The 17274-nt window shown below is 49.4% G+C and overlaps 1 protein-coding gene across 3 annotated transcripts in view; it reads left to right on the top strand.

Annotated features, from left to right (window-relative positions):
• Nucleotides 1–17274, top strand: part of MEST (mesoderm specific transcript) — a 336409-nt gene that overhangs the window by 230179 nt on the left and 88956 nt on the right. The window lies entirely within an intron of this gene.

Genomic DNA, 17274 nt, shown 5'->3' with positions numbered 1-17274 from the left:
ATATCGAAACCGAAAGTTAAAGAAGCAAAACAGAAACCGAAACTAATAGACTTCCCACTCTTCGGACCGAAAGGTGCGGATCCATCGGCGCCGACCAAACACAAAATGGCCGTCGACATGGCTGGGTCGCATATCAGGGCTGTCGAGCAAAGAGCCAGTACGCCCAGGGACATGCCTAAGCTAAAAGCAGTCGAACCGACGAGATCGATGTCGACGCAAGGCAACACAAACAAAGGACTCCAGCAGAAGATGGTTGTCGAGCCGAAACAAAAAGTCGACAAGCCAAAGACGGTGCAAACAAAAACACTCGACCCGAAGGCAAGGATCGAGGCCAAGGGGTCGGTCGAGCCGAGGCAAAACATCGCTCCGAAGCACCAAGCGCCGAAGACGACACAAGGCCAAAAAGTGGGTATCGAACAAACAAGAACAGTCGGGTCGATAACAATCATGGCACCGAAGAAGGTCATACAGCCTAAAAAGACTGTTGAAGCACAAAAGTCCCTCAGACCGATAAAATTCGGACTTCCGATGGACATACGCCAAAAATCGGTCGAACCAACGACGGAAATCGAACCGACACAAACAAGAAAGACGATAACGGGGAAAAAAGCTCAAGCACATGAAGAGCAAGAGCCCTCGACAGAAGAGCAGTTCAAACTGTATGTGGACCCAGATACTGGCAAACTTACCCTATTGAAAAGGAAACTCAGACCAGACACTTATGCTGAAACCTACCAAATACCACTCAAAAAGAAAAGAGACTCTTCTACATTTCCAACTCTCTTTGAGCCTATCAGGACACATGTGCAAGAAACGTATACATACACGCACAGATGAGGATGTGGAATATGAGGATAATGAACTGTATAATTATCCTGTGGACAATGACCAGGACAACCAAAATCAACCATGGTCTGATCCTGTAGATCCTGTAGACTCGCAGCCCATGCAACATAATACTGCATACCCTGTAAAAACGTCACCTACAGAGGACACAGCTGCTTTCAATGCATTAATTGAAAGAGCAGCATACAACCACCACGTGGAAATGCATGCAGACCCCATTGAGGAAGACTTCCTCTTTGACGCTTTCAACACTTCTGAAAGATCAGTGAAAACATTGCCAATGCTAAAGGGGGTGCTTAAACACGCAGGGGACATATTTAAGGAAACAACCAGGGCAAGAGTCATTAACCCCAGGATAGAAAAGAAATATAGGCCAGCACCAGTGGACCCTACATACATTAAGGGACAGCTGCCCTTGGACTCTTTGGTAGTATCCAATGCAGGCAAACGTGCTAATTCTTAAACTACTGGCGAGGCTCCACCTCCAGACAAAGAGTCTAAAATTTTGGAGGCTTCAGGCAAAAGGGTAGCTGCTCAAGCAGCTAACATATGGAGAATTTCAAACACACAAGCCCTGTTAGCCAGGTATGACAGGGCATACTACGACACACTTGAGCACCTTCTCCAGCATCTACCTGACCTTTATAAGGAACAGGCAGAGTTCCTAATACAGGGGGGAAAGTTAATATCTAACGCCTCCATCAAATGTGCGCTAGACGCAGCAGACACAGCAGCCAGGGCTATCAATACCAGTGTCATGCTCAGAAGACATGCGTGGCTCCGCATCTCTGGGTTCAAAAATGAGGTTCAGAGCACTTTACTTAATCAGCCAGTGAACCCTGATTATTTGTTTAACCCTAATGTGGACACAATATTAGACAAAATGAAGAAGGATACAGAGACAGCCAAGTCTATGGGAGCCTTGCAGTCACAACAATATAGAGGCGGCTCCTTTAGTCGTTCCGGCAACAGAGGAGCTACAAGAGGAGACTCAACGCAGCAAACCTCATACAACAAGGGGAACACGCAAAACACCTACAACAAAAACAGTAGAGGTGGATACCGTGGCAATAACAGCAAAGGTAGAGGACGAGGGAATAACACCACCAGATCCTCTACCAATACCAAGCAGTGACTTCTTGTCACTGCCCCCAGACCATGTAACACCGGTCAGGGGAAGATTACAGCAGTTCCTACAAGTCTGGGAAAACATAACTACAGACAGGTGGGTGAGGCAAATTATCCAGCATGGCTATTGCCTAGAATTAATATCCACACCATCCAACATACCCCCAAAACACCGTCCTATGTCCGCAGAACACCTACACTTATTGCAGCAAGAAGTCATCAGCATGCTACAAAAGGAGGCCATAGAACTAGTACCCTTAGAACACCAGGGTACAGGGGTGTACTCACTATACTTCCTAATCCCCAAAAAGGACAGGTCTCTCATGCCAATCTTGGACCTCAGGCCCTTAAACCAATACATTTTATCAGAACATTTCCACATGCTCACTCTACAGCAGGTATTACCACTGTTGCGTCAAGGAGACTTCCTCGCAACACTAGACCTCAAAGACGCATATTTCCATATACCGGTACACCCAGCACACAGGAAATATCTCAGGTTTACAATACAAAATCAGCACTATCAATTCAAAGTCCTTCCTTTCGGGGTGACAACAGCCCCAAGAGTATTTACCAAGTGCCTAGCGACAGTAGCTGCACATCTCAGAAGACAGCATATTCATGTCTATCCATATCTGGACGACTTGCTAATACAAGCACAGTCAGCCCAGCAATGTGCCAGCCACATGTCACGGACTATTCACCTCCTGCACAGTTTAGGTTTCTCGCTGAACTACCCAAAGTCCCATCTTCAGCCTGCCCACGTACAACAATACCTGGGAGCGACGATAGACACTCTGGCAGGGAAAGCACAGCCGAATTCTGTCAGAATAAACAGCATTCAGACGCTAATCCAAAGGTTCACGCCTCAACACTCGCTTCCAGCCCGAGTGTTTATGCAACTAATAGGTATGATGGCCTCATGCATTTTCATAGTCCCTCACGCAAGACTACACATGCGTCCGCTGCAGGAGTGCCTAGCACGTCGGTGGAACCAGGCTCAAGGACAATTAAACAACCTAGTGTTGGTGACCAGTCGTGCATACAACTCTCTGCATTGGTGGAACCCACAAAACCTTTGCAAAGGACGACTGTTCCAAGAGCCTGTACCACAAATAGTCTTGACGACGGACGCATCCCTGATAGGGTGGGGAGCCCATGTCCTCCACCACACAGTACAGAGCTTATGGACCACGCAGCAGAAAAAAATGCACATCAACCTACTGGAGCTGATGGCTATTTTTATGGCAATGAAAGCTTTCAAAGTACATCTGTGCAACAAGACCGTGTTGATCCGGACAGACAACATGACTGCGATGTACTACATACAGAAGCAGGGAGGAACACACTCTCCACAGCTGTCACATCTGGCTCAAAGCATGTGGAAGTGGGCCATTCAAAGAAACATTTTTCTCATGGCCGAACACCTCCTGGGCAAGGACAATCAGATAGCGGATCTGCTCAGCAGACACAGGCAACAAATGCACGAGTGGGAGATTCATCCCACAGTGCTTCAACCATACTTCCAACAGTGGGGACAACCAGAGATAAACCTGTTCGCCACAAACCAAAACGCAAAATGCCGGTACTTCGCCGCAAGGTTCCCACACCCGCAGTCACAAGGGCAATGCGATCTGGATGAACTGGTCAGGCAAATTTGCCTACGCTTTTCCACCAGCACCGTTGATACCGCTAGTGGCACGCAAACTGCGCCAGCACTCCATGACGCTAATCCTAGTTGCTCCAACATGGGCGAGTCAACCGTGGTACACCACGTTCCTAGAACTTTCCGTGGTGCCTCATCAAAGACTAAAACTAACGCCCAGTCTCTTAACGCAGAGCCATGGAGACATTCAGCACCCAGATCCACAGCAGCTGAACCTTGCAAACTGGCTCCTGAAGTCATAGAGTTTGACCGCTGCAATCTAGCCTATACATCTATAAGGATACACTTAGCTGCCATAGCAGCTTAACTTCAAAACAGGCAACACCTTTCCCTATTCAGAGTGCCTGCAATTAAAGCATTCATGTGGGGACTCAAACGAGTGATCCCCCCAAGACACCCACCTTCACCTGTCTGGAACCTAAACATCGTTTTACCCAGACTAATGGGACCACCTTTTGAACCTCTACACTCGTGTGAAATACAATTTTTAACATGGAAGGTGGCATTTCTCATGGCGATTACTTCGCTTAGAAGAGTTAGCGAGCTGCAAGCCCTAACTATTCAAGAGCCATTCTTCCAAATCCACGCTAATAGGACAAACCCTAAATTCATGCCAAAAGTGGTGTCCCACTTCCACATCAATCAAACAATAGAACTGCCAGTCTTCTTCCCAAATCCACAGTCAGTACCTGAAAGGGCCCTGCACACACTGGATGTTAAAAGGGCTCTCCTATGTTACATAGACAGGACAAAAGATTTCAGGAAGACAAAACAGTTGTTTGTTGCTTTTTCACCACAACACAAAGGCAACCCCATTTCTAAATCTGGGTTAGCCAGATGGATTGTTAAGTGCATTCAACTATGTTATCTTAAGGCAAAACGCACTTTAACAGTTCCCCCAAGAGCGCATTCAACACGCAAAATGGGGGCATCCATGGCTTTCCTAGGAAACATTCCTCTAGAGGAAATATGTAAAGCAGCCACATGGACTACCATACATACTTTCACAAAACACTATTGTGTAGATGTACATTCCAAACAGCAAGCTGCTGTAGGACAGGCTGTTCTAAAAACTCTGTTTCAGACTGCTGCAGCTGGCACAGGTAGCCACCGCTAAGGGAGAGACTGCTATACATTCTATGCACAGATATGAATTCAGCATCCCACATGCCTCGAACGGAATATGCTACTTACCAGAATGCATCTGTTCTTGGCATGTGGGGCTGCTGACATTCATATCGCCCACCCTCCTCCCCGGTGCCTGTCGCAGCTGTAGCATTCATTCTAACTCTCACTTTCTTGCATGGACATCTCTTACTGTACAACACTCCACCTCTGCCACAACGGCAAAAAACAATCTAAGGATGGAGAGGATGCCCATGCGCACTGTAGTCCAGGGGAGGAGCCACCTATCTCGTGATACTTCGAAGACTCTTCCAGGACAACAATGTGCAATCATCCGGACCCAACACTAGGCGGCGATCTATGCACAGATATGAATGTCAGCAGCCCTACATGCCAAGAACAGATGCATACTGGTAAGTAGCATATTCCTTCTCTAAAACTGCGAATATAGGAAGGGCCATTCAATAGTATCAGAAGTCATTTGGGCATCTAAGGAAAGTATTACTGTGTCTTCCTGGAGTGTGGTCCTGTGACCCAAAACTCCATACAGCCGCCATCGGTTCTGTGCAGTGTTTCTACCTTGGATAAAGCCTAATTGATCAGGATGTATTAAAGTCTTAATAATTGGGGACAATCTGGTAGCTAAGAGTTTGGCCAAAATGTTTACTTCCGCATTAAGTAGCAAAATTGGTCGCTATGAAGAGCAGAGTTCAAGTGGTTTACCTGGTTTACGAATGACTACAATTTTGGCTGTCGCTGATCAAGTGGTAATGTCCCACTTTCGCAGCTTTCCTGTAACATCTTTTTAAGGTAGCAGTTGATCTTAGTAGCAGTGAGCTTATACAATTCAATGGAGATGCCATTGGGACCCATCACCCTTCACGCATCTAATGTTCGAATGGCCTGAGAAATGTCACCTTCCGTGAGGTCCCGGTTTAAAAGGTCTCTCTCGGTCACCGGTAATCTGGGCATTTTAAAGCTGTTTAGGAAGTCCTGCGTTGCTTCCAAGGAGACCTCTGAGGACGAAGTATATAGTGAGGCGCAGTATTTTGCAAATTCATCTGCAATACTTTGTCTTTTACTCTCTCTTCCGCCTCAGTCACTATTTCAGACACCCATCAGGCTGTTATTTCTCTCCTGTCTAACCATGCCAGGAGTTTACTCGCTTTGTCTCCTACTTTGTATAGACGATATTGTGTTGCTTTGTAACCTGCTTTGGCTTCTTCCTCCGCTACTATTTTATATTCTTTCCGTTTGAGGGCTAAGTGATGTTGGATATCTGCCTGGGACTCAGCGGAGGGTTGATATTCTATATTCTGAATTCCTTGTTCAAGCGAGCACAAATTTGGTGCTTTTTCTTTCTTATAACCCGCGATGAGGGAGATGCCATGTGCCCGTATTACCATCTTAAACGCCTCCCAGAGGACCCCTATCTGTTCCACCTATCCCTCATTGTCCCAAAAATAATTATCAGTAGACCTATAAATGATCGCCCTGATATGTGGGAGTTTAATACCTGATGTTCAGGGGGTACATGTCCAGACTCCTTTTGCTGCTGGACAAACGTCGCCAAAATGGGGGTGTGGTCAGAAATACCTCTTGCTAAGTAATGGATATCATGATAGGCCGGAAGTAGGTTCGCCAGGGCAAATATGTAATCTATCTGGGAGGTGCACCTCAGTGAAACGTAAATTGACGGGCCTTGGGATGCAGTATCCGCCATATATCAACCAAACCCATTCCTGAGAGAAAATTTGACAGTAACTTCCCTGCTGCTTCAGACCCCGCTCAAGCTAGCGGTCCATCTCACCATTGATGGCCGCTTACAGTCGCCACCCAGTACCAATTCAGCTTCTGAGAGATTAAAGCTAAAAGTACTAAGTCTGCAAAGGCCGTGGTGTGTAGTCGGGGAAGGGGGGGGGGGGGGGAAATGGGGTCTGAGACATATATTTTATTTATTTATTTAAACTTGTAAGGCGCACAGCTACCCGCAATAGGTTTCCCAGCGCCAAGGGACAGACTAAAGAAAGAATGAACTACCAAGCAAACTATCAATGAAGACTACTAAAGAAGGCTGCTCTGATCACTGCTGAAAAAGCCAGGTTTTTAATCCCCTGCGGAAGCGGAGGAGATCCATCTCCAACTTCAGAGTCACAGGCAAGGCATTCCAAGACGTAGTGCCTAGATGAGAAAAAGAGCGGCCGCCCATCTTCACCAACCTAAATCTAGGAACAATTAAATCGCCTTTTCCCGTAGATCTCAGACAGCAGCTGGGCTTATAAGCCTGAATGAGATCTTGTAGGTACCTCGGGGCTGAGCCCTGCTTTATCTTAAAAATGTGGCATATGGCTTTGAATTTAATTCTGCTCGTTTTCCTCAGCCAATGCAGGTCGCGAAGGGCTTGAAGGGCAGATGTTCTCCGGGGAACATTACGTAGAAGCCGTGCGGCCGCATTTTGGGCAACCTGGAGTTTATTCACTGTTGTTGAATCAGCGCCCAGGTAGAGGACATTACCGTAGTCCAGGCGAGAGACTACCAATGCCTGGACCACGGTCCTCTGTGTAGAAGTGGGAAGCATCCACAAGATTTTTTGAAGCCATCTTAAGGTGGCAAAACAGGTGGAGGCCACCCTAACAGCCTGTTGCCGCATCGTAAGCTTTTCATCAATGAGGAATCCGAGATTGCGAACCTGAGCAACGGGTTGAGGGGTAGGACCCATACTCTCGGGTTAATGTTGAGGACCCATAGATCTTTACCCTTGCCCAGGATCACAACCTCGGTCTTATCCCCATTAGGCTTGAGGAAATTACCCTGCATCCACTCCGAAACTCGGATCAAACCCTGCTTTAGACCCGAGATGTTATTACCTTCCGTATTGGAGAGGGAGAAAATAATTTGCATATCATCGGCGTTAGAAAATAAAGTAAGACCGGCTTCCTCCGCAATAGTGGCCAGGGGTCTAACATAGATGTTAAATAGTAGTGGACTGAGGATAGACCCCTGGGGAACGCCCTACGCCGATGAACACATTTTAGAGGATGCTTTAGCTGAAAATACTTGAAAAGTACGACCACTTAAAAAAGAGGCGAACCAAGCCAGAGCAGAGCCCTCAACTCCCAAGGATTGAAGAGTTGCAAGAAGGATGGAATGGGACACGGTATCGAATGCCGCACTTAAATCCAAAAGGATGAGTGCAGATGTTTCCCCGCGATCGATACCATGCCGTAAACTCTCAGTGAGACAAATTTGAAAAGACAACCCTCCCAGCATCATGTGAGGTCCAAAAACCGACCCTGAGGGTCATGTGCGACTTGTCGTATGGTGAAATGAAAGGGAAGGAATTGCGGATCAAAATACCCACTTCCCTTGAGCCACTTGTATATCCTGCATGTGCCACTAATTTATATCCCCATCTGTTCTGGGCGCAGTAAGTGGTACCCTACAAATGGGTGGTCTCATGAAGGAGAACCACATGTGGCGCATGCCTCTTTACATATTGTAAGACTACACTTTGTTTTATCTTAACCTCCAAGCCATTAACGTTCCATGAAAGAATTTTAAAACTACACATCGGTACAAGGTTCGATATTTTGGATATGTAGTGGACGTTTACTCTTGTGGACACTGAACTGGGGCTGCGGGGTCAGTAGAGGGTTAGCTCTCGTCTCAGCCATGAAAGACGCATATAGCTTTAATATTGTTTCAGGGAACACCCAAGACAGTCTTAGTGCTGTCACAGAACATGCTGTATAGAAAGGGCCATCACCGCTGTAATAAACATTTAACCTCCTGAAAAAAATATAGAAGAAACCAAGAACAACAAAAAAAAGAAGTTCCCCGCACTCCCTGCTTCCCTGCATAGCGGAAGTAAAACTGCCCATCCCCCAACTTTGCAGAGTGCCTGTTAAACCCTCCTTTATTACCTACTTGTAGGGGAGCGTAGACTCACTATGGAGTCAACCCACTGACTCACCCCTTTAGGAAATCCAATATCGTCCCCTATGGTGCAAATGGCAATTATATCAGCATGTTCTAGATGGTTCAATGCAAACAGTCTCTTTGCCTCACTCCTTCGGGGAGAGAAGCGAGAGGCACCCACAGAGTCTTGGGCATAATATCAGTATACAGATAAAATCAGCCCACCATCAGAGCTAAGGTGCTTCTGGGTCCGATTCTGCCTGTGTTTGTCCATCATTTCGATCTTGACTGTGTGGCCATGCTCTTATCTTTTTGGGTTTTCCGAGCTCAGGAACGTTCATCTTTGACCGGCCTCCAACCAGTCACCTAATTCCAGATTTCATCTGGTGTTTCAAAAAAACAAGGTTTGCCTTCTGACTCCACCCAGAGTTTTGCAGGAAAACTCATAGTGTATTTCAAGCCTCCATCGTTCTTCTGGGGTCAGGTAAGACAAAGCACAAGAAGTCAAAGAAGCGTCATCGCTTGATGACTTCCTGTCGCGGCTGAGGGTGCAGGTGGTGCATCCCCCGCGGAGCCTACGGTGTCGCCGTCGGCCTGCCCGCCCTTCCCGGGTCCGTCTGCGACTCCGGCCCAGCTGCAGGACTTTCTGTCAGCCATGGCCCGCCTCTGTGGGCCATCGGGCCCTGCCGGCGCGCCTTCGGGCCCCACGGGCCGACTGGGGGTCCTCGCCCTTCACTGTCAGCGGCTCTGGCATCGTTGTCTGCTCCGGCCCGGTGCCGCAGGGCCCCCAAGGATCCAGGCCTGGATCCCGGTCAACGTCGGTTGACCTCGTTACACCTCCACCGACTTCGACCCAACCAGCACCACCTCAGACGTCGCCCATGGCACTGGACGCCGCCGCCCCCGGTTTCACCCCCGACATGGAAATGGAGCCGGAACAGCGTCGCTCGACTCTGACGGGGTTGGGGCCTTTCTACCCCTATGTCCAGCCTCCATATTTTCGGCCTGTACATCAGCCTAAGGCGGAAGGGGAGGACTGGGAGGGGTCGGAGGTCCCTCTCACAGCTTAGTGTGAGTATAACCCGGACTGGCAGAGGAACTGGCGGATGCCAGTGGTCTAGACACCTCCCCTGACCTTGGCATGCTCACTCCTCCTAACGTGGATTTGGAGGAGGGTGCAATTTATGCAGTGGTATTGCGTAGGGTGGCGGAGGCCCTCAACCTCCAACTCCCTACCGTGGCCGTCAGGGCTAACCTCCTGACAGAAGTGCTTCAGCCGGCGGCTAACTCTGCGGAGCCACTGCTGCCTTTCAAAGAGGCACTTTCTTTTGGGCACCTGGTCCAGGCCCAACAAAGGGGCTCCTGTGGATAGGAACGTGGCCCAACGCCATCACCCGGCTGACCCCTCTCTCAACACCCCACCCCTAAGAGCATGGTTGTCCAAGCCTCAACGTCCCAGAGTGCATTCCCTACCGCACTCCCAGACAGGAAATACAGGAGACTAGAACAATTTGGGAAGAAGATTTTTTCTTCCTCCACTTCAGGGCTGCTGTCTGTGAACACTACATGCCTCTTGGGCCGTTACTCCCACTCTGTGTGGGATACGGTGGCGCAAGTGCTGCCTCAGTGTCCGGAGGAGGCGCAATTAGTGCTCTCGAAGGCTATTGCTGAGGGGAGAGATGAAGCCAAGTACACAATACGATGTGGCCTTGACACCGCCGACTCGCTGGGCAGAGCATTTTCCACGACAGTGGCGCTCCGCCCGCCACTCTTGGCTGAGGACTACTGGCTTCTTGGTCATGGGGGATGTCCAGAACACCCTGATGGACATGCCCTTTGATGGCATTCACCTTTTTGGAAACAAGGCAGGTAGCACGTTGGAGCGTTTTAAGGACTCACGGGCTATGGCCAAGTCCTTGGTCCTGTCAGCCACTCGCCCTCCTCCGCCTTCTGCTTTTCGCTCCTTTCGTGGCAACGGAAGGGGTGCCCCAGCACGTTCACTGCAGAGCCACAGGCTGCAGCAGCAGCAGTCTGAGCGCGGACGTGGGAACCACAGAGGCGGTTCAGGGGGCCAGCGGGCGGGTCAGTCCTCTTCCACCCTGGCCACTACTGCCCCCAAACCTTCCTAGTCCAGTCTTTCAGGGCAATCAAATGCCAGTGGGTGGCAGGATTCGCCATCATCTCCCCCACTGGTGCACCATCACTTCGGACAGGTGGGTTTTAGACATAGTCCGGAGGGGCTACTCCCTCCCCTTCAAGACTACCCCTCCAGCTATGTCACCCCAGTACCACTGCATGTCTGGGGATCACTTGACACTTCTTCAAAAGGAAGTCACAGCCCCTTGGCCAAGAGAGCCATCGAGCAGGTTCCTGCGCCAGAAGTAGGACGTGGCTGTTATTCCACTACTTTCTGAAAGACAAGGACGTGCGTCCTATCTTGGACCTCAGGAACGTCAATTGCTTCCTCCGGAAGGAGAAGTTCAGGATGCTGACTCTGGCTCAGGTCTTGCAGGACTCATATTTCCACATTCCCGTCCTGCGGGCCAACCGGCGTTACCTGCGGTGTGTGGTAGGCCACGAGTATTTTAAGTTTACCGTGATCCCCTTTGGCCTTACCAGCCCCCCTCGGGTGTTCACGAAAGTGATGGCGATGGTCGCAGCTCATCTGCGCAGATCAGGGGTTCCAGTCTTTCCCCTATCTCGACGACTGGCTGTTGAAGGTGGGCTCGCCCCAGGCAGTCATTTCCCACCTCCAGACTACGGCCGACCTCCTGCATTTGCTGGGGTTCTCCATCAATGTGCCAAAGTCGCACCTTATTCCCTCTCAGAAGCTCCTCTTCATCGGAGCGTTTCTGGACATGACGCAGTTTCGGGCCTATCCTCCCCAAGGCCGAGTACCTGATATTCAAGCTATGATTCCGATCTTTCAGCCTCTAGCCTGGGTTTCGGTCAGGATGACCCTGAGGCTGCTGGGCCTCATGGCCTCCTGCATCCTGCAGATGGCATATGTGGGCTCTTCAGTGGGACCTAAAGTTCCAGTGGCCGCAGCATCAGGGGAATCTGTCCTATTACGTCCAGATCTCGGAGGGCACTGCACAGCAGCTGCAGTGGTGGCTCATGAATTAACTTTGGGTCCAGGGCAGATCCTTCTCCCTTCCCCAACTTGAGCACAAAGTGGTGACGGGCGCGTCCCTCCTGGGATGGGGAGGCCACATCGAAGAGGCGGAGATCATACGCCTCTGGTCTCCCGCGGAGTCCAAGCTCCATATCAACCTTCTGGAGCTTCGGGCGATCTGACTTATACTGAAGGCATTCCTTCCCTCTGTCAAAGGGAAAGTGGTGCAAGTGTTCACAGACTACACCACCGCCATGTGGTACTGCAACAAACAGGGCGGGGTGGGGTTGTGGACCCTATGTCAGGATGCTCTGCGCCTCTGGACATGGCTGGAACAGCAGGGCATTTCCCTGGTGGTTCAACACCTGGCAGGTTCACTGAACGCCAGGTCGGACAAACTCAGCCACAGATGCATGATGGATCACGAATGGCGTCTTCACTCAGACGTGGCACAAGGTCTCTTTCAACAGTAGGGAGAGCCTTGGTTAGATCTGTTCGCCACCGAAGATAAAGCGCTATGTCAGCAGTTCTGCGCGTTGGAATTTCCAAGGTGGCACAACGCTTTTCGTCGCGAGTGGAGTTGCGGACTGTTGTACGCCCTTCCGCCTATACCACTTCTACCCAGAGTGCTGAAGAAGATTAGGAGCTACCGGGCCCAAGTCACTCTTGTGGCGCCGGACTGGGCTCAAAGAGTTTGGTACCAGAGCTACTCAGTATTACAATCGATCCCCCAATCCAAGTGCCTATTCGGGAGGATCTTCTGTCGCAGTAGCAGGGGCGGTCCTCCACCCGAACCTGTCCAGCCTCCACCTCTTTGCGTGCAGATTTAGCGGCGGCAGTTGATTTTTTTTTTACTTGCCTCACTGAAGTCTGTGATGTCCTTCTGGCAGCCATACGTCCCTCCACTAAGTTGGTATATGCCTGCAGGTGGAACAAATTTGTGGCATGGTGCACAGCAAAGGCTGTGGATCCCCTTTTTGCCCCTTCTTCAGAAGTTCTTCTGTTTCTTCTTTCCTTGGCCCAACAGGGCTCTTCTCTGGGCACTATCAAGGGCTACCTTTCTGCTATATCGGCCTTTCTCAGGCTCCCTGATCAGCCCTCTCTTTTCAAGTCCCCTGTTGTAAATAGATTTCTCAAAGGCATTAATCATCTTTTCCCTCCTATTCCTTTTGTAATGGCACAGTGGGGCTTGAATCCGATTCTTACATATCTAATGTGCGCTCCCTTTGAGCCTCTACACATTATCCTTTTCGTCTGCTGACCTTGAAGACTGCTGTCCTGGTTGCCCTCACCTCTGCTAGGCGAGTGAGTGAGCTCCAGGCTCTTTCTTGTAAGCCTCCTTTTCTATCTGTCCATCCGGACAAGGTTGTGCTCAGGGCACGTCCTTCCTTTCTGCCAAAGGTTGTCACTGCCTTTCCCATCGGGCAGACCATCACTTTTCCCACCTTCTTTCCACCTCCGCATCCTTCTAGAGAAGAAGAGAGGCTCCACCGTCTGGGCCCAAAACGTGCGCTTTCGTTTTATTTAAACCGCACACAACAGTTCCGGGTGGATGACCAGCTCTTTGTTGGATACCTTGGCATCAAAAAAGTTTGGCAGTACACAAGCGGACTATCTCCCGAAGGGTTGTCTTGTCTATTAAAGCCTGTCATTCTCTGGCTAAAAAGGAAGCTCCGTTGGGGCTGCGCACCCATTCCACCAGGGCTACTGCTGCCACTACAGCATTGGGACGTGGTGTCCCCCTGCAAGACATCTGTCAGGCAGCTACATGGGCCTCGCTGCACACTTTTACTAAGCACTACTGCCTGGACAGCCAAGTCCGGAGAGACGGCTTCTCTGGCCGTTCTGTTCTCCGAGACTTTCTGGGGTGATCTTGGTTCGCAGACCCACCACCGGGGTTGGTATTGCTCGGGTAGCTATTCTAAGGTAAGGAATCTATCACTGTCTTTCTTTCAGATGAACAAGTTACTTACCTTCGGTAACGATATATATCTGTAAGAAACATTAGTAGTGATTGATTCCTTACCGCCCCACCCATTCCCCGTTCTGCGAACTTATTTCTAGGGGTAAGGTCATCCCTTTCAGGGTCCTAGTTTCAAGGCACTAATGGTCAGTATCTTGCATGACTCTGCGTTTTCTGGCGCGGAAATTCGTGTACAGAACTGACATCAGCGCGTGAGGGCGGTATTTAAGTAGCTGCCGCGACGTCATCTCGACCACCGTGACGCCAACGACGGACGCGAAGACGCACAACGCCACCTTCCGAGGCGCAGGGATACTGCTGACGAAAACTTTCCGGATCCAGTCTGACACCTGGGGGTAATTCTAAGGTAAGGAATCTATCACTACTAAAGTTTCTTACAGACGTATCATTACCGAAGGTAAGTAACTTGTTCGTTGGTACAGCACCATGTCTTCAACAAAGAGGTCAGTTGACGGGCCCTCCGCCCGTTCCGGCACTCCTAGGATGCGTGTATTATTGCGGCGAGACCGTCCTTCGAAATCCTCCATCTTGGCCTCTAACATGCTTGGAGGTTTGTCACGGTTCTTGCACTTGGGTTTTAAACGTCTTTGTTTCCAGTTGTTGTCATACGTCTTTGGCCATCTTAACTTGAGCCGCCAAATTACACAAGTCTGTATGCATCAGGATGACTTCCATCGTGACTGCATCTATCTTACTCTCCAAAGTCTCACGTACCCCGTGAATTGCTGCCATGCCGTCTTGCAATGGTGGTACCCCTTCCACCACTGGTACCTGTTGCTGGCGTTCCTCACTACCTGGGGCAAACACTTTAGGTGTAGCCTTGGCCTACTTGTCCATCTTAGTTTGATGCACCCCACAGGATCCCTTATTGCTGAACATCATAGTTCTATACTGTGTCCACTCAGTCTCAGTAGCTGGATAGTGTACTTAGAACTCCTATGCTTCTATTGGGAGAGAGTAGAAATAGCGGTGGCGAGCCCAGTTTGGTGGTGGTGGTGGTGGGAGGGTACCTTTGCTAAGCGTCCGATGCCTACTGGAGAATTATCAGCTCCTCTCCATGGCCTGTCAGAAGCCCAGCGTGGGCTCTCGCCTCAGGAAAGAGGCTCCCCCTTACGGTGATCACAGTTCTCCCCAAGCATTGGGAAGTAGCGACGCTTGGGCAGTTATTTTATGTATACGGCATTTATAAATAGTTGTGAAATTAGGCCATTTTCTCTAACTCCTTCCTATTTGATACAGTTGCCCTCCAGCTCTCCTCGCTCTTGTCCTCGTACTAATAAAGTAAGCTTAGCCGTTACCTCTGCCTGAATCATCCTTACGGGCACACAAGCTGCCCCTCCATCACTTGCCTGCAGCCGCTGGGGTCCGCAACTTACCGCGTGTTGGTTTTAGCAATTGCCGGTCTCACTCTGTTTCGGTAAATACCCATGCCCAAAGCACGCCGAAGTAGGCCCGTCTGGACTTGAACGCCTGCTCCACTTCAGTGCCTTCGCTCCAGGCGTGTCGGAGAGATCATCACTCCAGACATGCCTACTCTCACCTGGGCGAAGTTTTAGGGCTCACCGCTTGCCACACCTCCTCAGTCGGACACCTCCAGCACCTCAGCCCGCGGCGTCAAACTCTGCTGCAGGCCCCTGTCGGTGGTCATGTCCTCCGAACTCCGTTTCTTCCAAGAGGGGCACCGGCGGACGTCTCTCTGTGTTGCGTACCTCTCCCCACAGAGTTTGTATAACAGGGTCAGGATAATTAAGCAGATTGACTGGGTTTTCTATGGCAGGCAGCCGTAGCTTCTTACATCTTAGCCATCTTGCTTGACTGCTGGCCACGCCCCCCCACATAGACATTTTGAAACACGACAAAAGGCCTGCAACTATATCCTATTAAGCTCTCTAAATAGAAAAGGCGACGCATGTGATGCTGACAAAATAGCTACAATCCCATTTTATGAAACGGAGATCGTCCTGTTGTGCTTGCTCAATTCAGCAAAGTGTAAGCAGCATATTTTGTCTATTGAAGTGCGCCTGTTAGCGATAACTGCTTACAGAAAAGTACCATATCAGCCATTCTTCTTCAATTTTCCAGTAGTTAAGGACTTTATAGAAGGCTTAAAGAAAGTTTATCCTGGAGTGAGGGCCTCTTGACCGCTGTGGAAGCATAATCTTGTTGGACAGCTATCACTTCTACTTGAAGAGTTAGTTAGACAGGCTCTGTTTGCAGTACAACCCTCTACATATTCCATCTCCAGTAGGGTGTAATGAGAACTCAACCATAACTCTTCTATTAAACCTTCCAAACTAAACAGCATTTGCACTCTTTGGATGTTAGGAATGTTGAGAAATCCAAATGTATTAGAAAGTCCAATCAGCTTCTCATTAACTGTGATTCAGTTAGTATAGTCAATCTCTTGTGATGGATTACCATATGTTACCCGTTGGCAAACAAAAAACAGGCTCTAAAACGCAAATCTCATTCAATCATAGAGGAAGCAGCTACAAGCGTTTGATTGTGGATTATTCTATTTGCTGCAATTTAAAGAGTAGCCACTTGGAAGTCCGTTTATACTTTTACAAGACACTACTCTGACTTGAGAGTTAAATCTAATGTGGGTCAAAACACACTAAAGAATATTTGTCTGATATTATTTAGAATAATAAATTATGTTTTTGTGTTGCATTTCCTCTACCACTTAACCCCTTTACCGCAGTGAACATCAGCGGGTCATCCACTGTACTGGAATATAAAAATGTTCACGTGAAAACAACATAAACCTTATCTTTTCCTAAACCGAAGTCAGGAAATGAGGGAAGAGCTTCCCTGAAGGCCTGAGTTTGATTTTTGCTGTTACAAGTAGTGAGTACAGTGGACGGGCATCACAGCAGAACAATAGTGAAATCAGACCATATTAATGGCATGGTCTGCTTTCACCTCTGATTGGTATGAGAGGGGGGGGCAGAGCAATTTCACTGTGGGCCGATCAACACAGGGGAGGTATGGTTCACTAGTAGATCAATGTTTAGCTACCACACTGGGCATGTAACCTTTATCCAGGGATCCACCCTTCTTGACATCAGGGATGTTTTCTTGTGGGGGGGGCATGACCCCCCCTGGGCAAGGGCCTGTGCCCGTGCGCATAACCAGATCAGTCTTTCTGCCACCTGGGGGTAGCTCGGAGGTGTTTAACCACAGTCGGCCTCCATGGGGAGCAGAAAGCCCATTAGCCACCAGGGGACTCTTCACTTCATTGTTTTAGGGGGATGGAGGTCGGCAGCCTAGGCAAGGGTCTGTAGCCCCTTCACCCACAGGCATATGTCTTTCTGCCCCATGAGTTTGGATAGCGGTTGTTTACCGCCAGTCTGCCCCTCTGGAGTGGAAAGACCACTAAGCACGAGTGAACTGCAGATTTTACTGTTTTGTGGAGCTTGGGTGTAGCTCCCTGAGCATGGTCCTGTTCTTCAGCTACACCGGGCTCAATTTTGAGGTTTTTTTCGTCGA

The sequence above is a fragment of the Lissotriton helveticus genome, chromosome 1_1, assembly GCF_964261635.1.
Source record: "Lissotriton helveticus chromosome 1_1, aLisHel1.1, whole genome shotgun sequence".
Classification (NCBI taxonomy): Eukaryota; Metazoa; Chordata; class Amphibia; order Caudata; family Salamandridae; genus Lissotriton; species Lissotriton helveticus.
Note: the sequence above shows the minus strand (reverse complement) of the source record. Positions and strands in the feature narration are given on the sequence as shown.